This window comes from Protopterus annectens, chromosome 1.part2, assembly GCF_019279795.1.
Source record: "Protopterus annectens isolate FY-2018-M chromosome 1.part2, PAN1.0, whole genome shotgun sequence".
Lineage (NCBI taxonomy): Eukaryota > Metazoa > Chordata > Ceratodontiformes > Protopteridae > Protopterus > Protopterus annectens.
In genome coordinates, this window is record NC_056727.1 from 291,492,073 (window position 1) to 291,508,347 (window position 16,275).

A 16,275-nucleotide genomic window follows, 5' to 3' on the forward strand; every position below is an offset into this window, starting at 1 on the left:
ACCAGTGCCACTGGCATCCCTCGGACTGGTGAGCAAGTTTGGCACCATTTTGACCTTAAGCATAGGAAGAGGGATGTGTATTGTTGGTACTGAATAAATGACAAATTAGCATATTACAACTGATCTACAATGTATATATCAATAAAAGTGTCCGTAGTTGTCAATTAAACTGGAAACCCCAGACTGTTGTGTTTACTTTGCTATTTGGTGCTATCAATCTATAAATGTGTATATTTTCTGCACAGCAACTACGGCTCTGAAAGTATTAAATAAATGTGGCTCATCTGACACAGATTGTGGAGTGTTAAAAAAGGAGATTAACTATATGAAATGTTCCATGCACCAAGATTTGATCTCTGAATGGTAATGTGTTAACCATTGTTTCCCAGAGGGTCATATGTCAAAAAGTATGAATACCCAGTATAAGACCTATCAGCAATATATGAAAGTGAGAATTACAAGGTCAAACTGTACAACCAAGAGAGTAGTAGGCAGAAAACAGTCAAACAAGAGACAGCAGTTCCTCAGTAGCTCATTGTAATAAAACACAAGCATGTTGTACTTTTTTTGCACAAACAGGCACGGTTCAAATCCCGGGAGTGGTAGTAAGCTGCATGCATAATGTCAACCAGGAATATGTGAATATGGGTAGAAACAGTCAGGTAGTGTTAACAGAAATTCCTCCATAGGTCTGACAGGTAAGAAAAGGTATAAATTAGCTGTAACAAGGCTGTACTTATACACTATGTATAACACCCACTGTCCAACCCCAAGGCTGCAAATGACAGCAAGAGAAGTACATACACCAAGTAGTCCCCTCCAAGATATGTCCCTCATGTGTCATGCTCTCACGCCTAATGGTCATTGCTGTCAACACCCAGAGTTGATAGAAACAAGGCAGAGTATGAGTGCACATATGTAACCGTGACTATGTGAATATGGGTAGAAACAGTCAGGTAGTGTTAACAGAAACTTCCTCCACAGGTCTAACAGGTAAGAAAGGTATATATTAGCTGTAACAAGGCTGTACTTATACATTGTGTATAACACCCACTGTCCAATTGCAAGGCTGCAAATGACATCAAGAGCAGTACATACACCAAGTAGTCCCTCCAATATATGTCCCTCAAGTGTCATGCTATCACACCTAGTGGTCATTGCTGCAAACATCCAGGGTGAGTGATAGAAACAAGGCAGAGTATGAGTGCACATATGTAAACTGTAACTATGTGAATATGGGTAGAAACAGTGAGGTAGTGTTAACAGAATTTCCTCCACAGGTGAATCAGGTAAGAAAAGGTATATATTTGTTGTAAGAAGGTTGTACTTATACACTGTATAAAACACCCACTGCTTAACTCCAAGGCCATAGGTAGATGTAAAGTGAGGTTATACCTGGAGAGTAATGAGTAGAGTAATGATAATTACAGTTGTGAGCAATTGAAGCCTATTTAGTTGTTAATTGGCATTTTTCTCTCTCCCCCACACTATTTGCACCAATAATCTATACACATAAATCAATGGGTATGTTTCTCACCAAACCTACTGATGGGACATGTCCCCTACTGTTCAAAACAATTCTTAAATGGTTTGAAATGTATGTTCCCTGTTTAAATATCATTGGTGGCCTGTTGCTATCAATGTAACCTGCATGTTGTTATAATGTCCACTGTGGTTCCATATATGCATGTGTTCTGTTTGCTATGCAACTTTTCCAAACTTGTTATATGGTGTCAATTGGAAAACCCATGCATGCTGTTATAACTATGAAATGTGTGGTTGATGACTAACCATATTAAATATTTATATATCATATTATATTTCTATATCATAACCATTCTAATATTTACTAAATCCTCAACAACATAGCACATCTGGGAAGGCAGATCTCGGCAGATCTGCCAGTCCCACCTCATCTGGCCATGACACCGGGTCCCAGCACATCTGGGACCCACCTTGAGATCTCCTTGTCTGCTGGTCCTGCACCACCTTTGGGTGGAACTGCCTCAGGGGGATGGGGCTCGCGCCCCCGGGAGTGGGCGCAGACAGGACACTGTCACCCATACACAGGACTGGGGTCTCATGCATAGGGAGCACCAAAATGAGTTTGGAGCTCAGCTACATCAGCTTGAGGATCACGTGGCACATCTTGAGGGTCAGCCTGCCCCTCCTGCTCAGCCCCCAGCATAGCCACCTTTGAGGCCATGAAGGTGCAGTGGTGACTGCCGATGGGTGGGGACCTCAGTCCCATTGTAACCACCTGTGGGCTCATGTATGTCCGATTCCCAACCACCCTCCCAGTCCAAGGTGTTTACTCCCCAGATGTGTCATATACCACCCCTGTCTGCTGTCTGTCTTGTCTGTATTCCTACCCAACTTACCTCCCCAATTATACCTACTATCCCTCCGCAACATCCCACTCTCACCTTAAAAAGAAAGGCTATTCTGTTCCCAAAAAAAATGACATCTCATACATAGCTGTCCATTTCATACACGTGTCCTCTGGACACATGTAATCCTATCTAATTGGTCTGACAACATATTACTGTTGTTCTCACTCCTGTCTCAGGGGGTTGAGTGTCCAAATTTACCTACAGATTTTGTAGAAGTGCACAGATGTTGCTGTATTAGAAATGGACAGCTATGGACCTTCCCTTCTCCCGTCCTGCACATCCCTCGCTATCTTTCATATTGTTTTTCCCTCTGAATGACCCTTTTTTCACCACTTTCCTTTCACCCCCTTTTTCTTTTCTTTTAAAGAAATTAGCATGGGGTAGGTGGGAGTAAGCGGCAGTAAGCAGTGGTAGGTGTCAGTAAGCGAGTTTGCGCGATGCCTCCACAGATTAAGCAGTTTCCCATTTAACAGTGTGTTGGCATTGCTTACCATCATGCAAACCCACACAAACCCACTTATAACTGCCTTAATCACCCTGTCTCCATCAGCCACTATTCTGCCCAGCAAAAAAATAATCAGCCCTACCAAGTCTTGAACCAAGATCCCTGTACAACATAGTCACAACAATTTACCACTATACCATCTGAGATGAAATAATGCATGCTGTTTTTTCAAATATATCATTCAGTACAGGTATAGACCTGTAGGGAACAAACACTGTGGAATCAGTCATGTTTAGTTTATATAAATATACACATATAGATGTGTATGGTGATAGATAAATATGAAAAAGTATATACATCAGATATATTGAGATATACATATGAAACAAATACATATAGAATATATACAAATATATTTTATAGAACTGTAGATGTAGATATATAAAAAGGAATTATGTGTGTGTATATATATATATATATATATATAGAGAGAGAGAGAGAGAGATACACACACACACACACACACACACACACACACACACACACACACACACACACACATATATATATATATATATATGCTCATAACATGTACTGCAGTCATATCTCAGCACTATACCTCTCCACCTCTTACTGAAAGAATGCTGGACAAAGGCTGTTAAAATGGGGTGGCAATGGGGCAAGACTATGGACATAATGTAAGTACTGCAGATATAAATGTAGAATGTTGCTACAGTAACAGGGTTTGTATCAGCATACATGTGCAGAAGGATGTGAGTTCTGAAACTGAAATGTATGTCATCATTTACTGACAGAACTCATCACATCATCACAGTGATTTAACAGAGAAATGAAAATAATATGATTCTGTGGAAGAGACCAAAAATATGAACAATAAACCTGGGCAGTCTAAAACAATCTGACCAGTCGAGAGGTATGCTTTGAACCCCTTAATGCAACAAATCTGGACCAAGCCTGAAAAAGAGGGGGGTTAAATCCATAAAAAGGGGGACATATCTCAAATACTAGAGTTGATAAGCTGACACAGTTGGTGCAGTAACACCCTCCTGTCTGTTCTAACATATGTTGGCTGGAATAGCACAAGTCCAAAACCCAATTACTTCCTACTAGTTAGTGACTTAAATCTTCACATCATCCCACTGATGTGTCAGAAATGCACAACACTTATGGGGGGCCAGGCAACAATACATCAGACAAATATCTGGACATAACATCCCATTAGGGAAACTACACTGAGCAGCTTAGCGTGTCATCAAACAATGTCCACACTACAGTCAGACTGACACAACACTAACCCATATCTGCTATGGGGAGCTACACATGTATTTGCAAATATATCAGGCACTACATAGATGTAACAGCACTGAAAAACAGACACCAGTGTGAAAGTACATATCCACAACCAATCTCACTAAAGTTACAGTGACATACTGGTAAGCCAAATTAACAGTACAGTATAATGACTGTGTGAACAAAATCATCAGCATATTTCCCACTCAGACACTACCCCTACATATAACAGCAACCACCAAGCACCAAGAAACAGCAAATTGCAACCAGGCAGTGATCCAAAAGTTTTATTGTAACAAATTATTTTCCTTTGATGTCTCGGCCGTAGCCTTCAAGGAGTAAAAAACTACAAAAGCACATACATTTTATATAAAACTAACAAGCAATAATTGAATAATTAATTATCCACTTAGGAAGTTAAAAAAGTTTTTATAACCAATGCAATAAAACAATAAATAAATTAAATTAATACTCTCCAGTTCAGTTCCTCATTTAACCCATAAGGGTATAAAGTGCCAAACTTTAAAATATAGACAGCCTCTTTGAATAATGACTGTTTTTTAAAATTATTTACATCAAAATGAGATACATTAATTTTCTCTAGCACCGTTCCTTTTAACCCCTCATTACTGCCCTGATGAAATTTTATAAAGTGCATTGCAACAGAACTTTCTTCTTTCCTATTACTAATATCTCTTGCATGTTCCATCAGTCTAACTTTGAATGACCTCTTTATAAAAACTTTTTTAACTTCCTAAGTGGATAATTAAATATTCAATCTTTGCTCGTTAGTTTTACTACCCCTACATATATTGGACCAATTCACAGTGTAGTATGATGCCTGACTGTGGTATGGGACATGTCTCAGTCTGCCCCTACAAACATATACAGCTGATAGAGCACCAGAAACTGGGGCAGCATGCAAAGTCAGATAGAAAAGGGTCCATATGACATACATGTACCTCCTCCCTACATAGGCAGAATAACATATTCACACTACACTGCTACACAATCCTGACAATCTGTCAACAAATGCCAGAAATACACAGGCCTCCCAACTGTACCGAGTCACACAGAATGTCCAGGCTTTGTCTTCATGTATAAGGCCTTTTACGCATAACTCATCTGGCAGTCTGATGCATCACTGGGACAATATCAGGAATGAAGTCACTAAATAATGATATACCATACCTATCCACCTGCTACTGCATTACATCAGGACAATGCCTGACATACTTGGGAGACAGAGGCTCCAACAGAAGGGGAGTATTGACATATTGCTGTCATAAACTGAGAAAGTAGCTGGTGTAACAGGATTTGTTGTAACATATCTGTTCTGATGGATATGAAGTCAGAAACACAAATGGATGTTACAATTCCCTGACTGTAAGCCTCAGAGTATGCTACTGGTTTTCTAAAGACCAAACATGTGTGATTAACACACTAAACATAAGTGTCCAACTCTGGAAGTCTGTGGTTAGACCTACAATTGTGAGTTATGTCAACCACATAAGACTGTCAGACTTAAACTCACGCAGAAAAGCCATGTCCAAACAAACCCTGTCCTGCTAGCATTAATTCAGCTTTATAACAGCAAAACTTACATTCTGTCTCTATGTTCCCATGCTTGTTGGGCTGTCTCCATAGTCTTTGTTATAAGAGGTATTTCCAAACAATCTCTGTGATGCTGTTGTTGACACACCTCCCTGAAGTTCACTTCACAGGCAAGGTAAAGAGCCAATGCCTACAGGAAGTACTCAGTTATACGAGTGTGTTCCCATGCTCTTGGCTATAGGAATGATACCACAGCTGTTCTGCATGCAATTAGCAAGTGGGGGACTTCAATTGATGCACATGCCACCAGCTGGTCATGAGCATTACCTACAAAAGGCTAGCTGCTGCCTATGTAAAACAGATGTATACCCTACATCTGGGACAGAGAGAGAGAGAGAGAGAGAGAGACACACACACACACACACACACACACACACACACACACACACACACACACGTAGATACATCAGGATCCACATCCAGATACAGATACAGATACAGATACAGCCAGCTAGCCAGGCAGCCAGCTAGCCATCTATCCATCCACACCTTGAAAAAAAAAAAAAAAAAGGTAGCTCAAACAAGTAAACATGTAATGAAATGTAGTAGGGGGTATGTACTAGTGGTAAATATGAAGTTCAACAATATGTCTCAAAACACTTGCTTTACTGATATATTGATGATCATAAACTATGGCCATAGCACCTGCGTCTGTCTGCAGTGACATAGATTATAGCTCTGGCCCGTGAGCCACCCCAGAAAAGGATGGCTCACATATGACTACTACTGGAGTGTGTGTTGAACAATACTGACTGTGACACTGCTAGGCCAGCTACTGGGATGTCATAGATATCCGTATCGTAATTGTGAATACAAATATGATGTACATGCTTGTCTCAGACATGTGAGGGAGCTATACAGGGTATTTGCATAGTGACATACTGTCACAGCTGTGTGTGCTGAACTGCATGTGATATACTGAACTCACACCATTCAACTGTCCAGTGCTATGCACACTGACCATATGTGTGGCTCACATTTGTACTCATTTACTGAAAGAGTTGTGTTATGTCTGGCAAATAATTGGCAATCTGTGAAGACCAACATTACAACATTACATCTCCTACTCTTTCTTTTGGCTGTTCCCATCATTGGCTGCTACAGCATATGATCTGTCTCCATGTCTTCCTGTTCTCTGCATCCTGCTCTGTCACACCAACCACTTGCATGTCTGCTATCAACACATCCATACACCTTATCCTAGGTCTTCCTCTTTTCCTCTTACGTGGCAGCCTCATCCTTTCACAAATATACTCAGCATACCTACTCATCATATGTCCAAACCAACATAATCCTGACACTCTCTGGCTTTGTCCCCAACCCGTACAACCTGGGCTGAACCCCTAACTTACATGTTTCTAATCCTGTCCACCCTCATTACACACAGTGCAAATCATAATGACATTAACTCTGCTATGTCCAGCTCTGACTCCTGCCTATTTTGTCAATGCCACTGTCTACAACCCATATAACATAGCTGGTCTCACTACCCTCTTGTAGACTTTCCCTGTCACTCTTAATGGTACCTGTCTGTCACAAATCACTCCTGACACTCCTCTCCACCACCCAGATCCTGCCCATACTCTCTTCTTCACCTCTCCCCCACACTCCACATTACTCTGAATTGTTCTTCCCAAGTATGTAAACTTATCCACCTTTGCAAACTGTACTCCTTGCATCCCCAACATTCCTCTATCCTCCCTCCCATTCACAGACATATATTCTGTCTTAGTCCTGCTAATGATCATTCCCCCCTCTCTAGACCATAACTCCACCTCTCCAGGGTCTGCTCAACCTGTCCCTTACTCCCACTACAGACCATAATGCCATGTGCAAACAGCACAGTCAACAGGGCCCCCTGTCTGATCATGTCTGTCAACCTGTCCATCACCACTGCAAATAGGAAGGGACTCAGAGCTGATCCCTGATGTACTCCCGTCTCCACCTTAAATGCACCTGTCACTCCCGATGCAGAACTCACAGCTGTCACACTAGCCTTTTACATATCCTGTAGCATTCTTATGGATTCCTCTGCCACTACTGACCTCCCCATAAAATACCACAACTCCTCTCTAGGCATCTTGTCATATGCTGTCTCTAAGTCCTCAAAGACGCTATGCAACTAATTCTGACTTTCTCTGTACATCTCCATCAACACTCTCAGAGCAAACATCACATCTGTACTGATCTTTCCTGGCATAAAACCATACTGCTGATCAGTAATCCACACCACCCTTCTTAACCTAGCTTCCACCACCCTTAACCATTACCTCATGCTGTGACTCATCAATGATATCCCTGTGTAGTTACTACAGTTCTGCACACCACCATTATTCTCATAAGTACCAAATCACATTTTATACACTCCTCACGCATCCTCTCACTTTCCAAGATTAAGTAAACAATCCGGTTGAAAAGACCACTGCCATTTCTCTGAAACACCTCCATGCATCCACAGGTTTGTCATCTGGACCAACAGCATTTCCATTCTTAAACTTCTTCATAGCTATCCTTTCTTCCTTCTTGATAATCTGTTGCATGTCCTGATTCATCATACCCACATCATCCAACTTCATCTCTGTCTCTCTCATCCTCCTCATGCAACAGCCCATCAAAGTACTGTTTCCATCTGCTGTACACAATCTCCTCACTTGTGAGTATGTTTCCCCCATAATCCTTTAACACCCTTATTTGCTGCACATCCTTCCTAGTTATGTGCCTCTGTCTAGCCAATTGGTACAGGTCCTATTTTCCATCCTTGATGTCCAACATTACATACTGCCATTCAGACGCCTCATCCTTAGCCTTTACCACCACTCTCTTTGCCATGCACCCCATCCCCTTATACTCCTGTCTACTTTCTTCATCTGTCTGACAATCCCCCTTCTCCTTCAACAACCTCTTTCTTTGTATACTCCCCTGTACTTACTCATCATACCAACAGGTCTCCTTGTCCTCCTTCCTCTGTTCAGATGTCACACCAAGCCCCGTTCTACTCATCTCCCTTACTAGCGCAGATATATTTAACTAAATAATGTGGTAACTCTTCACTGCCACCCACTGCCTGTCGTAACTCTTCCCTGAACTCAACCTCACAGTCACCTTTTGTCAGTACCCACCATATGATCTATGGTACTGCCCTCACACTCGTCCCCCTCTTCTTGATCACCAATAATATCCCACAGGCCAACATTCCATGCTGCTTAACTACACTTTCCCCTGTCACCAGTTTACAGTCTCCAATTCCCTTCAAACAGGCCCACAAGCATAGGGGATAATCCCCCTGTGTGCATCTTTCTCCACTCTTGTATGTCACCCGATGCCCCTTGGTCTTGTAAAAATATGTATTCACCACAGCCATGTCCAACCTCTTTTGTAAACTCCAACACCATCTCACCTTCTGCATTCCTTTGCTTAACACCATACCTTCCCATCACTTCTGTATCCCCTTTGTCCCCTTCACCAACTTGCCCATTGAAATCTGCTCCAATCACCACTCTCTCACCCTTGGGTACAGTCATCAACACTTCATACAACCAGTCCAAAGTTCATCACTCTTATCCCTCACACATGCAGCTAGTGGAGTATATGCACTAACAACTGTCATCATTACACCATTAATTCCCAGCCGCATACACCTTGCTCTACCCAACACTCATATCACTGCCAAACACACTCTTGGCATAATGCTCCATTAGGTTAACACCTACACCATTTCCCCCTCACATACACACCATGTTAGAACTATTTGTACCCAAGTATGTTATTACTGAGCAACAAAAGAGTTATGACAGTGTGCCATACTGACATAGAACAGAAATTTATAGCATTTATTACCTGTGCAGATGTGTGCATGTATGGGTAGGTGTACCACGCTGCCTCATAACACCCAAGATGGGATGCAAAACATCACATAAATGAGTTGTACATGTCATACATGTGTGTAATCTTACTGTCTGTGCATCCAACAGAGTTACAGTTCTACAGCTAATGGTTGTTACAATGCCCTGACACAGACATGGGTACTAGCATACGCAGGAATATTATGTAGACATTTTAGAGTTGTCCAACTGTGTTATGACCTCCTGGCCATGCCTACTACAAACAGTTATATGACCATCCACATAGCTGTATGGCTTCAGAAATACCTTACTTGTACAACCTGTCTCCACCAAAGTAGAGTAAACCCCTTTGCTGGACAGCAGTAATGCACAAAGCACATAATGGGATGTTATATTGGCTGTACAGGGAAAAGTAAGAGCAGGCACCAACTGATTTGCATGTAATCCTTTGTCTGAATGACCATCGTAGGTCACAGATAGATTACTGTAAGGCTGACTATGAGCACAAATCAAACACATCCACTGAGGGCAACCAGAAGGCCATCTTCACATATGTCTGCAGTCTCAGAGACGAAAACCCCACCCACCCTGTAAAGGTGTTCAAGCACAGCACATAAACACACACAATAGCTACAGCCAACCTGCTGCAGACACTTTTAGGCCAAACATCACCTCCCTGCCCCAAGATCAGTATAGGTGGATATGCACACCACATGCACCCATACCATCATCATCATGGATCAGGTGCAAACTGCCTACTTAAACGTAAAAATAGCAAGTCCCCTTGGGGACTGATAACATTCCTGTCTGCATCCTACAAGAATCCAGACATATTCCTCCAGCTCCATTACACACTGTACGCAAGCCATGCCTGAGCAGCATTGACATCCCATCTGCAAGGAATATGGACACTGTCACCACTCTACACAAATGTGAATGGATGTTTATGAAATGTACTGGCCCTCAATGTGGGAACATGATACAACATGACTAGGAGTACAATGCATGTTCATACAGTGATTCTGGGTATGGGGTATGATGTGTTTCTATGTAGTGGCTCCTGATACTCAATGGTCACGTGCTGTCTCTGTAAAGAACTCTGGGCAATGTCTGTGGTCCTGTGATGTGTTTACCTGTTTATGTCTCCCAGGTGTCATGCAACGTCAGTCGCCCTATTCAGAACAGGAGACTGCAGCCATAATTGAGGCCATCCTGCAGAACTATGACATCCTCTTCAGTCGGAGTCACCAACATCAGCGGGAGAGGACTGCCCCATGGGAAGATTTAATCCAAAGAGTCAATACCTTGGGCCACTATGGACTCACGTACGATCAGATCAGGCACAGAGTGACTGACCTGATTTGGTGTGCCCGGCAAAGGGTTGCTGTGGTAGCAAGGGACAGTGCTGCTACTGGTGGGAGGCCAGCCAGACAGGCCCCAGTTACAGCAATGGAGGAGCTCCTGGCCAACTTTGGGGTAGACCCCACATGACTATCTATGCAGGAAATATCAGTCGTGGAGGTTGGTGGTATCCAGGCAACAGGCGGGGAGCATCCAGGTAAGGAAATTGTGCACATCAATGTACTGAGGTAGCATTACAACTGTGTTCTATAGAATCTTTAGATACATATGTCAGTGCAGAATAGAATAGTGGGTGAGGTTTAGTAATGCACACAGGTGCACATCTATGGTGAAGGACAACAACTTGCGTAATATCATAGTTTAGACTGTACCTGTGCATAAATGTAGCATTAATCTTGGACCAATGCCTATTGTGAATCTGCTGACAATACCTCTCCCTCCCTACTACCTAGATCCTTCTCGTCTGCATGAGGTACAGCAGTCTGAAGCTGGAGGGTATGAGATTTTACTGTTGTGGCTCACCACTACTCCAGGCATGTCAAAGTCATGCATGTGACCATGCACACAACTATTACACTCAGCAGCCATTTGCCAATATCTGCATGATCACTTGTGGTGGGGTTCACTGCATATCACAGTGGATGTCACAGGGGCCTATTTGCATGAGATGTCACATATCTGTAGCATACCTCACAAACCTGTCTTTGCAGGACATCTGAATAAAGATTGTCAAAATGTGGAGATAAAGGGCAAAGAGTGGGGACATATTGTATACATTAGTGTTATACAGTGTATATAAAAGGTGTACACACCTATTAGAATGCCAGATATTTGTGATATATGACAATGTGAGCACAATACACAACTCCAAATCCATCCAACCTTTCATGTGACCTATAATCTGTACAATGCAATTGTGAAACAAAAAAATCTCTTAGGGGAACAAGCATGTGACATGAAAATTATCCAAGAACTAGAAGCATATGTGTGCACAGGGTAAAGCTCATATTGTGGTGTAGCAGCATTTCATAAAACCACAGCAGTACATCATATTAGATTCACACCTGCCATCAATTATGGACCCTTGGATTAACTGCAAATAACAGTAAGCTCATATACTGAGAATATCCTAACATAGACCCACAGTTGCCTGCTACAGCAAAAACCATGGTTCGCATACAGCTTAACATGCTGCAAAGGGATCACATTTTAGAAAGGTAGCCTGGAGAAGGCTACAGAAACATACCCACAGTATTGCATATGCCATGGAACACAGTGCAGATAGTCATCAAAACGTGTTCAAGATATGGTGCAACAGTGCCATTGTGAAGACATGGACATCCCTACATGTATGTTGAGAATACAATACCAAAAATGTTCAGGGAAGCTTCCATCATTCATACAGCAACACTGATGGACTTTCAGACATCTCTGGCAGGTACTGAGTGTGTACTACATATGAGAACAATCTTCTGTGGTCTCCACATTTCTTGCCTATAGGGTGTGTTTGGAAGATGGCAGCTGTTCCTCACAACAAACAACATCCAGTCCTGGGTAACATCTGGACAACAATGCATCAACTTTTCAAAAAGCTTGTGTGGAAATGTGTTAAGGTGTTATGAGACGAAGGTTAAACTGTCTTTGTCCACAAATCACTCATATTAGTTTGGCCCAATAACAGCACTGCACAACAGCAGAAGAAAACTACCCACACAGTGAAGCAGGGTGAAGGCAGTGTCATGCTTTGGGTTTGCTATTCACAAGCTTGAACTGGGCTGTAGCCGATTTGGAGTGTAGTATGACCGGTTTCAAACACCGGTCCCTTGTGGCTATAATCCTTCCGGTGTCTGCCACATAGCTGTGAATGGGGAGGAATTTCATCATTGCACAAAACAATGGCCGACACTTTACATCCAACTGAACAAAAAGATGACTTCACAAGAACACAATCAACAGTCTGCAGTGGCAAATCATGAGTCCACACCTGAATACAATACACAATCTGTGTGATGACCTGACGAGAGGTCTGCACAGGGGATAGCCTTGCAATCTGACAGATCTGGAGGTGTTTTGCAAGGGAGAATATGCAGACATTGCCATATCAAGATGTGCCATGCTGATACACACCTTCCCAAGAGGACTGAATGCTGTAATGAGATCAACAGGGGCTATACCAAAGTATCAGTTTATGGGTGTGCACCCCATGCAATCTGGCTATTGTACTGATATCATTTATGATATCTTACCCCTACCTGATGTGTATATTCTTCAATTGGAGTGCACAGGTTATATGTCATATGAAATGGTGGAAATGTTATGGCAATATCACTGGTATCTCATGCAATCTGTCAGAAAATCCTTGCATGTTAAAAAGGGTTTGTACACTTACTATATCTACTGTAAGCTTGGGAAGTTGTTTGAGTAACCATCCTTGTTTTCACATACATGTACTTCAGTTTATGACATCTGCAAATCACAGTATGACATTAAGTAGGTACACAGTCCACAGGTCAAACCAGTAATGTATCAGACAAGCACAGGAGATATGAGCAGCAGACAGGAAATATCACCCATATATCTAGATATTCCTGGAAACTCTGTACAGCTGGTAGGTATGTTCTGTAGGTTTAGCCACAGTGCTATACAGGTGAACAGCAGTAATGTTTACATGGGTGCAGTGTGTTCTAGGTGAAGGCTCACCACCAACTAAATGCATTCACATATCCCAGTGCTGTAAATTAGTAGTAATCCGAGTGGTGTAAATTGGTAGTAACACAGTAAGTTGAAAGGTATGCACTGCATGATGTTGAGGGCCTGTCCAGAGTGTGTCTGTCTTGGTCTGAGTGTGTGTCATGACTACAATCTGTTGCCTAATGTGAGGTCTGTGGAATGCCTCTGGGACACCTCACGTGTGTGCATGACTGTGTGTGTGTGTGTGTGTGTGTGTGTGTGTGTGTGTTTGTGAGTGACTGCGTGAGTGTGTGAGTGAGTGTGTGTGAGTGTGTGTGAGTGAGTGAGTGTGTGAGTGAGTGTGTGTACCAGCACACCTAATAGTGCTGATAGTAATGTACATATGTTGCCCTTTCCTCACAGGTGGACGTAGTGGTCGCAGTCCCTCCCACTGTGTAAGTGATGTTAGTTTGTTTGGTGACTCTGACCATAATGACACCTGTACTAAGGCACAGGTGGGATTGTCAGAGGCTGCAACTATGTCATCAGTTGGCATCCCACCATTGTCAACCCCATCCCCGCACACAGTCACAATGCCCACACATTTTCCATCACTAGTGGCCACAATTGAAGGACAGCTGGGTGCTGGCACAGAACATGCAAGTGTGGTGATTATGGCAAGTGAGCATCTAGGCACTAGCCATATCCAGAGTGCTGGCGAGGTCCCACACAGGCAGGCAGGCAGGGGTGTTTGGAGGGGGATGGATGCCCATCCAGCCCATATTGAAAGTGCCAGTGCTGCAGTAACCAGGTGCATGTTTCGAGCCGTAATGGATGCACAGGTACATAATGAATGTAACACCAGATAAATATGCAGGCTGGTGAAAGAACATCTCCCTGGTGTCTGTGGCAATTTGCGTGAACTTATTGCGATCATGCGTGAGGGTAATGAGATCATGGCTAGATAATGGGGTCAATCGTGGCACTCCTCCACCATGGAGTATCTGTGCTTGAACATTTGGCGGAGGGGAGGCTGCAGCCATGTGGATGGGGCTCAGCACCACAATCAGCTGGGGCTCCATGTGGCCATGCACCATCATGCTCCCATAGGGGCAGTGACATCAGCACTGCTGAGGGTGGTGTGCTGTCCATGCCAAGACACGGCAGGCCGTGGGCATGTGGTCCTGGCCGGTCCCAACAGGGATGCAGATCCAGCAGACATCAGTCACCATCAGAGAGCAGTGCTGTCTCTGGCCTTGTCCCTGGTGGTGCCAGTGATACCCCTGGCAGGTCCACTTCCCAAGTCCATGGCTGGAGATGGTGAACTGTACACCCTGCCATATACGGCCCACAGCTGTCCAAAAAAACATCAGTGTAGTGCAGCCACATGGCATGACTGTGTGCATGCAGACACACACACACAAACACACACACACACACACACACACATCACAATCAGAAAAAGGTCACCTCCACACACGTGCACCACACCTGCACAGGCCATGTCATTCCCACACCCCGAACACACCCCCATAATGTCACCTGAATGGCATAGCCTAGGCCTCTGGCAAAACCACACAACACCCTGTGAATATGATGAAACTTGTGCCAAATTCCTGCCATCCAAACCATCAATGCAGGGACATGCAAATATGGATCTGATGCACAGGTTGAACTTGCTAAATTGTAGCTATGTAATACTGTGTAAGGTGCTGTCATCTGGCATTTCTAAGGGGTACACATCAGAGTGTGTGTACAGTTATAGCCACTATGCATTAATGCTATTAGTAATGCTGAGTGAATGTGTTCTCACATGCTGTATCCTGTTTGTGTTCTAGTCATCTGTTTTTCACCAGGATATGGCCCTGCAGCAAGGCCAAGGGGTATGGCAGTGTGGTGACACATCAACCATGTCATAGGCAAGGTACATCTGTATCTGCACTGATTTCCCAGGTCTGTATAACAGTGATTGCATATGCCTCACAGCTTATAGGGCTGAGGGTTCTATATGGGTATATGGTGATTGACATCATCTGTTGTGGAGTGGAGAATGGTAAGTGTATTGGGTTGGACACACCTCTGTTTGCTAATAACCACACCCCTAGAGGATAGTCATTAACCAAACACACTGAGATTGCTATTCACACACACACGCACACACACAAACACATGCACAGGATCCCCATCACGTTGTGGTACCACAGTGTTATGTAGTTATGACCGTTGGCATGGAACTACTAGTGTGAGAAGTGTAACAAGGTATCTGTATGAGTGAAGAACATCACATGTACTTGTGAGAAATTGCAATGGTGGGTGTAAAGGGCCAGTGTACACATTGATTGGGCTACTGAGGGGAGGGTACAGGGTGACCACGGCCTTTTACTTGCTGCATAACATACACTTAGTCAGGAGGTGTAACACATCAAAGAACTTTCTGGCACTGTTGTGGTCGACACACAGCTCACTGTCAACCTGTGTTCCCCATTCTGTTGTAACAACATCACTGTTCAGTGGACTACCAGCAATTTATTACTTCATGTGAGCCATGGTGTTCCCAAAGGTAATGGCGGGATATCTCCTGGCATTGAGCTAATGTTCTGGGTTCTGATAGCAGTCATAGGTCTCAGAGAGGCCTTTG